General features: G+C 44.6%; 1 pseudogene; it reads left to right on the plus strand.

Moving 5' to 3' along the window:
• Window positions 1–6,806: 6,806 nt before the first annotated feature.
• Window positions 6,807–8,040, plus strand: LOC126086662 (plasminogen activator inhibitor 1 RNA-binding protein-like; annotated as a pseudogene).
• Window positions 8,041–10,033: the final 1,993 nt, after the last annotated feature.

Consider the following 10,033-nt stretch of genomic DNA (forward strand, 5'->3'; position numbering starts at 1 on the left):
TTTTTTCCATCCTTTGAGTTTTAGTTTGTTTGTGTCTTGAAGTCTAATGTGTGTCTCTTGTGGGCAACATATAGATGGATAGTGTTTTTTATCCATTCTGTCACTCTCTGTCTCATTATTAGTGCATTTAGTCCATTTACATTCAGCATAATTATGGGTAGGTATGAGTTTAGTGGTGTCATGTTGATATCTTTTTTGTGTGTTGTTGACAGTTCCTTTTTTCCACTTCATTTTTTGTGCTGAGTATTTTTTCTCTATATATTGTCTTTTCCTCATTTTCATTGTTGTTGATTTTGTTTTTCCTGCATCTTTATGTTTTTCTTGTATTTTATTTTGATGTGTAGAATTGTTAGTCTCCTTTGTGGTTACCTTATTATTTACCCCTATTTTTCTAAGCTTAAATCAAACTTTTATCTCTCTATATTGCCTTGACTTCCTCTCCATATGAAAGATCCATGACTTCATTTTTTATTCCCTCTTTATTGATTTAATGTTGTTATCTTGTACATATTGATGTTCCCGTTTCCCTGTTTTTAGGGTTTCAGCATTGATTTATTTTTGTGACTTCCCTATCTAGGTTGATATTTGGTTGTTCTGTCCTGTGTTCTAGTTTTGAGTTGTTTTCTTGTTATTAATTTTCTGACCCGAGGACTCCCTTTAGTATTTCTTGTAATTTTGGTTTGGTTTTTACAAATTCCCTTAACTTCTTTTTATCTGGAAATGCCCTAATTTTGCCATCATATTTGGGAGTCAGTTTTGCTGGATATATAACACTTGGCTTTTGGATTTCCATTTGCTGTCTGTCTATGGATTCTTGCAGCCTGTTAAATTTGTCATTATGCCAGTATATAACCTTCTTATGTTCATCTGTTGCTTTGTCTGTGTGTTCCTTGACGTGGTCTCCATTTTTCCTAATCTCCTTTTTGATCTCTTAAAGAACTCTGTATATTAATCTTTTGAATTCTGCCCCTAGAAACTCCAAGACCCTCTCTCCCTCCAAGAGGTTTCTTGGTCCTTTGTTTTGGTCACTTGCTGAAGCCATCATGGTGTGTCTCTTTATATGATTTGATATTGACTGTTGACTCTGAACCACCAAAAATGTATTATATTTATTTCATGTTTGCTTACTGTGTCCTAGCTTCTTGTTTTGTTTTGTTTTGGTATGCCCAAGTAGTCTGGTCATGTGAGCTACATTGATTATTGGCGTCTTTGAAGCTCTCAGGTCCTGTCACCAGGTGGTTAGACGTGTTACTAGGTACACGAACCCAGGAGTCCATTTACTTTTCTTGAGTGGGTACACTTCAGGTGTCCAGGTCACTGGTCATCGAGTGCGTGGTGCAGGGTGTCACCTACAATCCTAGAAGGGCAGGACTACGCAGGGGTGATTGGAGCAGGCACAGGTATCTGATTGCAGTTGGGGGTTATGTGCTGAGCAAGGTTAGGGGGATGACAGCTGCCACTGAGCGCCTGAGTGGAATTTATGTCCCTGTTCCCTAGAGTGCGGAAGTGGGTGAATTTTGTAACTGGACTCTGGGTACCCAGTACTGTTGGCTGTAGAGACTGAGAGGCAACACTTATTCTCAGGCCCCTGTTGCGGGTGGCTAGGTGGAGTGAGTGGAGCCACCAGTTCTCAGGCCCCTGATGTGGGTAGGTAAGGATCCTGCTATATGGGCAGGGTGGTGTCAGATGTCATGAATCTGCCACTCCCCGTTAGCTGTTGCAGTTGAAAATAGGTTTCAGGTATATACCCTGTTGTACTGTGGTAGTGAGGGCGTATGCTGTTGAAATGGCCCCACACAGGTCTAGGTAGGGGTGAAGGGCATTCAAAGTCTGTGGATCCTTTGTGCCTGTATCTAGCCAAAGGGGCTGTGCCTGCCCTGAGTTCCTGATTTAGGGGAGCTGGCAGATTATTTTTTCCTGTTTATTAATTTGTTCCCTCTCCACAGCTGGCAGAATGGCTTGGGATGAGCTACAGGTTGTACTTGTGGCCCAGGGGGCAAGGCAATGGCTGTACCAGAGTGGGGGGAGGGGGTGAGTAAGTGGGGTAGAGGTATTTCCCAAAGGGGAGAAGGGATTTTTTCATCCATTGTGGTAGGTTAGACACTTCCACTTAACATTCACAGATTCAGCACTGCTTCTCCCTGGTTCCGGAGGCTTGAGCAGACTCTCCACCGCTCAGTTTCTTCAGGTGTGGAAAATGCATCCCGAGCACTGCTGCTTGCCTTAGGCAGTGTGAGCCAGCCGATCTAGACTCCAAGGTGCTGGCCAGATCAGGTGCTTCTGAACTGTGTCTCCCTCCCTGTAACACTCAGTCCAGATCCTCAACTTTGTATTTGGTGTTCAGGGCTCCTACATTGTAATACATAATTGATTCAATTGTTTCTTCAGGTCTTTGTTGTAAGTGGGAACATAGGAAGCATCTGACTAGCCCACCATCTTGGCGCCACCTTCCCTCAATCTCTCTTGTGATATAAAAGTGCAGATGGAGCCAAGTAAGCAGGCAAACAGAATGGGGGAAGATAGATGCCACACCACATGAGATCTCCATGGAACCAAGAAAGAGAAGTTGAAGAGTGATAGGGACCATCTCCTAGAGCCAACAGAGAGTCTTCCCCTATAGCTGGCACTCTGAATTCAGACTTCTAGCATCTTAAACTGTGAGAAAATGCATTTGCTAAAGCCACCCACTTGAGGTATTTCTGCTGTAATAGCACTTGAAAACTAAGACAATAACCTACTATATGCTCTATCCTAAAGTCTGTGTGCACTGGAGAAGAATGTATGTACTACTGATGTTGGGTGGAGTGTTCTATATAGTTCTACTAGGTCTAGTTGGTTTAGAGTGTTGTTCAAAGCCTCTATTTCCCTATTGAGGTTCTGTATAGACATTCTGTCCATTTTTGAAACAACTAAGGCTGTAGAACTATTTCTACGCTCAGTTCTGTCATGTTTACTTCATCTATTTTAGGGCTCTGTTGTTAGGTAATATCTTAATAAATTGACCCTTTTATTAGTGTGTAATGTCCTTTTCTGTTGTAACAGATTTTGAGCTAAAGTCTATTTTGTCTGATATTAATACAGCCATCCAACTCTTTTGGTTGCTATTTGCATAGAATTTCTTTTCCCATCCTTTCAGTTTCAACCCATTTGTGTATTGGATCTAAAGTGCATCTCTTGTAGACAGCATATCGACACATGAAAACTTAGGGAAAGAAGTCTTTACCTAATATACGAATGGGAATCACTAGTATGTAGAGGGCAGTTTAAGTCATGAAAGTGGTTGTGAATGAGCGGAATGACTCGAGAATACAGTCAAGAACACAACTTTGGGGCATTCTTACTGGGAGATAGGGGCATGTCTCTCAACCTTACTTTCTTCAGAGGTGACTTTTTTGGGCCCTGATGTCCTCTCTGGAGCCCTGGTGGCACAGTGGTGAAGAGATCACCTGCTAACCAAGAGGTCGACAGTTCAAATCCACACTCCTTGGAAACACCATGGGACAGTTCTGTTCTGTCCTGTGGGGTTGCTGTGAGTCGGAATGGACTCTGTGGCGACAGGTTAATGTCCACTCCAGCCCGAAGAGCTTTTGACAATTGTTGCACACGCTTATTTCAGACTGTTGCATCTGAAGGCCAGGTGGCCAAGGATCAAGTGTATTTTTTGTCATAGCATACAGCAGGTGCTCAATAAAGCTTTGTTGAGTAAACAAATATCAGTGTAGACTGGTCGTGTACTTATCTTACATCTAATGAAGTTATGCCAGATACCAGTTGTAAGATTCTTCTTTAAATGTTATGAATTTTGGTTGATAACTGATTTTCTCTAGTGATCAGGGTATTGGAAGAGGAGACTCTGGCAACTCTGTAATGCTCTTCAGAGACCGGAAGCATAAAGGTCGTTGAGGCCGTGGACATTTCAGCCTGGGAGTATGTGGAGGAGGCTGCTGATGAGACCCACATGGCCAGTTGGGTGGGTAAGGTAGACAAGAGCTGGGTAGCAAAGTAGAGCGCCAGTCATGTGGTAGAGTGTGATGCCAGTCATGTGGGGGAGGGGGGCCCCTTCCCTGTGGGCAAATTAGGGAGTGGGGACTCCAGCTGTGTTTGGGAGGGGAATCAAGGCCCAGGAACACAGTTGGGAGGGTAAAGGGGAAGAGTGTGGCAGAGGTCCAGAAAGACAGCTGGGAGGAGGAGGGGGAGGGTCTAGCCTAGGTCCAATAACACAGCTGGGAGAAGATGGACTGTATGGTTAAGGTCCAGGAACACAGATGGGAGGAGGTAGGGGAGGTTTTGGCCAAGGTCCAAGAACACAGCTGGGAGGCGGTAGGGGACGTTTTAGCCAAGGTCCAGGAACACAGCTGGTAGGAGGAGGTGGAATGGCTGGATAAGATCCAGGAATACAGCTGGGTGGAGGCAGAGAAGGTTTGGGTCAAGGTCCAGGAACACAGCTGGGAGGGGGAGGGGGAGGTTTTGTCCAAAGTCTAGGAACACAGCTGGGAGGAGGTGAGGGAGTTTTTGGCCAAGGTCCAGGAACGTAGCTGGGAGGAGGAGGGACAGGGTGTGTCCAAGTCTGGGAACACAGTTGGGAGCAGGAAAGGGAGGGCCTGGCTTTGTTGAGGAAAATATTGGGAGAAGGAGGAGGTGGGTCTGGCTGAAGTCTAGGAACACAGGTGGGAGGAGGAGTTGAAGGGTCTGTCCAAGGTCTAGGAACACAGCTGGTGAGAGGAGGTGGAGAGTCCTTCCAAGTTCTAGCAACACAGCTGGGAGGAGGACTAGGGCTTGACCAAGGTCCCGGAGCACAGCTGGTAGGAGAAATGGTAAGGGTCTGGCAGAAGTCCAGGCACAGCTGAGAGGAAGAGGTGGATGGTGGGGCATAGGTCCAGGAGCACAGCTGGGTGGAGGTGGGTCTTTCCAAGTTCCAGGAACACAGTTGGGATGAAGAGGTGGAGGTACTGACTGAGGTCCAGGAACACAGCTGGGACGAAGAGCAGGATAGCCTATCCAAGTTCCAGGAACACAACTCAGAGGAGGAGGGAGAGGGTCTGGCCAAGGTCCAGGAACTCAGGTGGGAGGAACAGATGGAGGGTATGGCCAAGATCCAGGAACACAGCTGGGAGGAGTGGAAGGAGAGTCTAGCCTAGGTCCAGGAACACAGTGGGGAAGAGGAGGGGGAGGGTCTGAACAAGGTCCTCAGCACATCTGGGAGGAGGAAGTCCAGAGTCTGGCAGAGGTCCAGGAATACAGCTGGGAGGAGTTGGTGGAGGGTCTGACTGAGGTCAAGGAACACACCTGGGAGGACGTGGTGGAGTTTATGGTGAAGGATCCAACCAAAGCCTCGGAAGACATCCTGGTAGAGCACATGGCCCACTCCCCATGTGTGCTGAAATCGTCCTGGGCAAAGAAGGTCTCTCCTGCAGCCCTCTGATTCTGCTGAATAAAAACAGTTAAATTTTTTCAAATATTCCTGTAGAACAGACCAAAGCACTTCAAAATATAAAAGCTGTAACAAAAAGATGCGGGTGTCATCACCTGGCACCTTCCCCTCCACCAGCTCTCTGAAGATCAGCATCAGGAGGTGGAGCGAAGATGTCAGAATAGACAGACACTTCTGGTGGGCCCTCTTTACAACAAAGACCCAAGAAACAAGTCTTCATGAGTATATTTATGACAGGCTAGGCGCCCTGAGCATCACAGGCAAGCTTGGAAAACAAACTGAGGGGCAGGGGGAGGAAGAGACGGTTCAGAAGCAGAGGGGACTTACCAAACCTGCATCGTGGAGAGCCCTCAAGCACCATTCCTGGGAGCGGTGGTGACAGGCTGGCACTAGTGTTTGGCCACAGTTTCCTCAGGAAGAAGCAGCCAGCCACACAGCCTAGTCACACCTCCGGAACCAGAGAAGAATGGCGCTCTTGGCAAAAGCTAAGTACTTGTATGGATTTCACCACACCCCCACCCCTGCCTACTCCCACGCCAGCTTCAGTGGCTGACTTCTTTGGGCCGAGATAGGCCCTGTTGAGTGCCTAGAGCCATCCTCCCAGCCTTGGAGATAGAATAAACTTGAAATTGGGGGAAAAGATAATTTGCCAGCTCCACTAAGTGGGGGAGCTCAGGACAGACGCATCTCCTGTCCAGGCATAAACGGTCCATGGACTTTGAGTACCTTCCCCTCTGCATGGACCTGTGTGGGCCTATTTCAGAAGAATAGGCCCCTGTTGGCAGACTCCAACCATTTCAGCTGTGCAGTGGAGAGGTGGGTGTTTGATGTTTGACATTGCTTTGCCTATTAAACAGGGTCCTCACCAACCCACATCATGGGCATAAGGACTGGTGGCTCCACTCAGGTTACCCAGCCACCCACAACAGGGGTCCAAGGATAACTGGTACCTCCCAGTCCTTACAACCAAAAACATTGGGTGCCTATGGTCTGTCTGCAGAACCCACCTATCTGTATGCTCTAGGGAACAGGGACATGCTTTCCTCAGAGACACATGGGGGATGATTCTCAGCCCCCTGCCTTGTTCAGAGTGTGATCCCCTGCGGTAACCAGATACCATTACCTACACCAATCACCCCTGTCCCTCTAAGACTGTAGGACAGAGCCTGTACCACACACTTGATGATCAGCTACCTGGACACCTGAGCTGAATTCATACAAGAAAAGTGAATGGACTCCTAGACTGATATACCTGAGAACAGCTCTAGCCACTGGGGAAAGGATGTCAGAGCTCCAAAGGCAAAAATCATCAAATTAGCTCACTCAACCAACCCATTTGGGCATATCAAAACAAAACAAAGGCCATCTTGTGGGAAGAGCTGAAGCAGGCACTCTTGGCTCAGCGCGGCCCACAGCAATCTGTGGAGGAACGCACCGCCCAGCCACCATCATGCCTGGGCACTTACAGGAAGGCTTCGGCTGCGTGGTCACCAACCGATTCGACCAGTTATTTGACGACTAATTGGATCCCTTCGAGGTGTGGAAGGCAGCAGACAACAAGAAAAAAGAAGCCGGCGGGGGTGGTGTTGGGGGCCCTGGGGTCAAGAGCACAGCTCAGGCCGCAGCCCAGACGAACTCCAATGTGGCCGGCAAACAACTGCATAAAGAGTCCCAGAAAGACCGCAAGAACCCACTGCCTCCCAGTGCTGGCGTGGTTGACAAGAAAGAGGAGATGCAGCCACCCATGGCACTTAAGAAAGAAGGAATTAGACGTGTTGGAAGAAGACCTGATCAGGAACTTCAGGGTGAAGGGAAAATAATGGATAGAAGACCAGAAAGGCAACTACCTCGGAAAAGACGATTTGAAAAACCACTTGAAGAAAAGGGTGAAGGAGGAGAATTTTCAGTTGATAGACCAATCATTGACCGGCCTATTTGGGGCCATGGTGGTCTTGGAAGAGGTTGAGGAGTCCGTGGACATGGAATGGGCCAAGGATGGATTTGATTCTCGTGGCAAATGTGAATTTGATAGGCATAGTGGAAGTGATAGATCTGGCCTGAAACACGAAGACAAGTGGGGAGGTAGCAGATCTCACAACTGGGGGACTGTCAAATATGAATTAACTGACTTGGATCAATCAAATGTGACTGAGGAAACACCTGAAGGTGAAGAACATCCAGTGGCAGACACTGAGAATGAGGAGAACGAAGTTGAAGAGGTAAAGGAAGAGGGTCCAAAAGAGATGACATTGGATGAGTGGAAGGCTATTCAAAATGAGGATCAGGCAAAAGTAGAATTTAATATCTGAAAACCAGATGAAGGTGCCAATGGGCAGTGGAAGAAGGGATTTGTTCTTCACAAGTCAAAGAGCGAAGAAGCTCATGCTGAAGATTCGGTCATGGATCATCATTTCCAGAAGCCAGCAAATGATATAACGTCCCAGCTGGAGATCAACCTTGGAGAACTTGGCCGTCCAGGACGTGGTGACAGGGGAGGAAGGGGTGGACGTGGGTGTGGTGGACATCCCAATCGTGGCAGCAGGACTGACAAGTCAAGTGCTTCTGCCCCTGATGTAGACGACCCAGAGGCATTCCTAGCTCTGGCCTAACTGGATGCCATAAGACAACCCTGCTTAAAGATCCCAAACAACTAAGAAATTAAAAAAAAAAAGACTCATTCATACCATTCACACCTAAAGACTGAATTTTATCTGTTTTGAAAATGAACTTCTCTTGCTACACAGAAGTAACAAATATGGTAGTCAGTTTTGTATTTAGAAATGTATTGGTAACAGGGATGTTTTCATAATTTTCAGAGATTATGCATTCTTCATGAATACTTTTGTGTTGCTGCTTGCAAATAAGCATTTCCAAACTTGAAATATAGGTGTGAACAGTGTGTACCAGTTTAAAACTTTCACTTCATTTGTGTTTTTTAATTAAGGATTTAGATGTTCCCTCAATTACAAAGTGATTTTAAATATTAGACATAATATTGGTTTTAATACCTGCTTTGTGTTTTCACACATGGTCAGCTGAGACATGTAAACTTGATATGTCAAATTTTATGCTGTGTGGAATACTAACTACTTTATGTATTTTAATTTAGTTTTAATATTTTCATTTTTTGGGAAAAATCTTTTTTTCAATTCTCATGATAGCTGTTATATATGCTAAATCTTTATATACAACAATATCAGTACTTGAACAAATTCAAAGCACATTGGTTTATTAACCCTTGCTGCTGCAGTGATGCATGGTTCATTAGGTTCAAATTATACTTGTTCACGATTTTAACTATATGACTTTTCCATTTAAAAAAGCAAATTAGATACATTATAGGTGAAAGTTGTTTAAGCTTATTGTTGATAGACAAATCCTGTCGAGTGAAGTAGTTACATGGGTATGGATTTTTCCCCCCTCCAACAGAGTAGTGGAACAGTTTGATTTGGCTAATGCATAATATTTAAAGTATGTAAAATAAGTGTCTGGCCCTTCAGTATGATTTGTATATTTGAAAGGTCCCCAAATCAAAATTGTACTTCTTTAAACAACTCTTTAACCCTTCCTTGTTCTGAAGAAACCAAAGGGCACTGGCTAGTATGGTGAGAGGGGGAGGATTTTAATTTTTGGAATTTGGAAAGCAGGCAGCTTTACATTATAAGGTTGGAACAGCAGCACTATCCATGAAATACAAACAAAAATCTTAAAAAAAAAAAAAAAGCAAGAAGCTACAACACAGTAAGCAAACATAAAAAACTAATACAATAACTTGTACATGGCTCAGAGACAACAGTCAATATCAAGTCACATAAAGAAACAGACCATGATCGCCTCAGCAAGCTCTCAAAACAAAGAGTCAAGGGATCTTCTAGGTGAAAGTGCATTCCTGGAATTATCAGACGCAGAATACAAGAAATTAATATACAGAACCCTTCAAGACATCAGGAAGGAAATGAGGTAATATGCAGAACAAGCCAAGGAACACACAGATAAAGCAATTGAAAAAATTAAAAAGATAATTCAGAAACATAGTGAAAAATTTAAAAAGCTGGAAAAATCCATAGGCAGACAGCAATCAGAAATCTGGAAGCTTAACAATAAAACTACAGAAGTAAATGCAATAGAAAGTCAGAGGAGCAGAACTGAACAACTGGAAGGCAGAATTCCTGAACTTGAAGATAAAACACTTGGCACTAATATATTTGAAGAAAAATCAGATAAAATAATTTAAAAAAATGAAGAAAACTTAAGAATCATGTGGGACTCTATCAAGAGAAATAACCTGTGAGTGATTAGAGTACCAGACCAGGGAGGGATAACAGAAAATACAGAGAGAATTGTTGAAGATTTGTTGGCAGAAAACTTCCCTGATATCGTGAAAGATGAAAAGATATCTATCAAAGATGCTGGTCGAACTCCACATAAAGTAGATGTTAAAGTCACCAAGACATATTATAATCAAATTAGCCAAAACCAAAGATAAAGAGAGAATTATAAGAGCAGCTAGGGATAAATGAAAAGTCACCTACAAAGGAGAGCCAAAAAGAATAAGCTCGGACTACTCAGCAAAACCATGCAGGCAAGAAGGCAATGGGAATC

Source organism: Elephas maximus, chromosome 12 (genome assembly GCF_024166365.1).
Source record: "Elephas maximus indicus isolate mEleMax1 chromosome 12, mEleMax1 primary haplotype, whole genome shotgun sequence".
Classification (NCBI taxonomy): domain Eukaryota; kingdom Metazoa; phylum Chordata; class Mammalia; order Proboscidea; family Elephantidae; genus Elephas; species Elephas maximus.